We start from the raw sequence: 1,502 nt of genomic DNA, 5'->3' as shown, positions 1-1,502 counted from the left end.
GGGTGAAGAATATATATATATATATATATATATATATATATATATATATATATATAGGAAAATGGGTTAGTACTCCTAGGAGTACATACTCCGAGATCGATCCACCTACTAGTCGACCCACAGTCTCGTACCCATTCCCTATCGCGCTACACCCGTTTAGCTAGCTCTCCCAATAAAACTAATTTAGATAATTATCTGGTAGTTGCAATTAGTTGGAGCCGAATCCTTTTTCCTAGGAATATAAAACGTACGTGGCCCCACTTCCCGTGAAAAAAGCAAATCTGGATAGATCCATTCCTTTTGCTGCACGCCGGCCGTGACGGCGCCTGCGTCTCTCCTGCGATCATCGATCTATTTCTTGTAACTACGTCACCGACGGCGGCCATGCCTCTCCTGCTAGCCATGCTGCATCCATGAAGATGACGTCGCCCCAGTTTCTGCCCAGCAGGTCTCGGTGTCGAGCGCTCTCCATCGGCCATTCCACTCGTCAGAATCGGCCGAAACTCAGCCGAGGTATGGTGCTTACCAGTGATCTTGATCCTTGCATATGTAATCAGATACATGTCCATGAAGCCAGCTCGTACGTATATGTGAATAAAGCTAGCTCTCTTGTTATCTGATATATGTTGTAGGATGGAAGCCTATTATGACGTCCTCGTGTAACTAAATAAAAGACGACGGCGGCGGCGGCGGCGGTGGTGGCCACAACGGCGACGACAATGAGATGAGGTGCTGCTGGTTGTACCATTGAACTCTATAACGTGGCGAAAGATGAAGCGGCTCCCTTGTATCTTCTTCCAATCGACATCGATCACGGCAAGGTACATATGACCTTCGGCTAATTCATTTGCATGCATCCATGATGAGATTACCTGCACTCCCTATTACTTATATACTAATTATTAATTTGCATATCATGCATGTATGATGTACAACTCATTTTGATCGATTGCTCGTGAGATGGGTTACGCCAGCCGGCGGCGCTTCTGCTCCACGCATATGGATGTACTCACGTTTTCTCTGGCAGCGGCCAGACCTCCCTGATTCAATGGACTCCGACGACATGATCTACATGATGACTATCTAAATTGACGCGACATGATTTACCCATCATATGTAATAAGCACGCACAAAGCGTGATATGCTCACACAACTTTAGTCTTGTTATTTGCGTGGACAAATATCATTGTAAAGAAACCATTTATTCCCTGATGGTGTATTCTTCTTAATTAATTGTGCTAGTCTGTCTTGTAATCTACTTTGAATAAATTATACTTTGTTTTATTATACACTTATTTCCTAAACGCACCATACTCTTTTTATCTTTAATCCTCATTGTTAACGAATTATATGTCATTTGTTGTCAGTATATACTCCAACACAAAAAGGTAACATATACTCCATCACAAAAAGTGCTATTTACTCCATAAAAAGTATATACTCCACTGTTTCCCAACAAGTATATACTCCACTGTTTCCCAACAAGTATATAATCTATAAAA

At 42.1% G+C, this 1,502-nt stretch overlaps 1 long non-coding RNA gene across 1 annotated transcript; it reads left to right on the top strand.

Moving 5' to 3' along the window:
- The first annotated feature begins 317 nt into the window (after positions 1 to 317).
- LOC123185090 (uncharacterized) lies at positions 318 to 1,212 on the top strand. Its single transcript, XR_006493169.1, has 2 exons — positions 318 to 513; positions 633 to 1,212. It is a non-coding gene; the product is annotated as an uncharacterized lncRNA (long non-coding RNA).
- The last annotated feature ends 290 nt before the right edge of the window (positions 1,213 to 1,502 follow it).

Source organism: Triticum aestivum, chromosome 2A, assembly GCF_018294505.1.
Source record: "Triticum aestivum cultivar Chinese Spring chromosome 2A, IWGSC CS RefSeq v2.1, whole genome shotgun sequence".
NCBI lineage: Eukaryota > Viridiplantae > Streptophyta > Magnoliopsida > Poales > Poaceae > Triticum > Triticum aestivum.
This window is presented reverse-complemented; position numbering and strand designations above follow the sequence as displayed.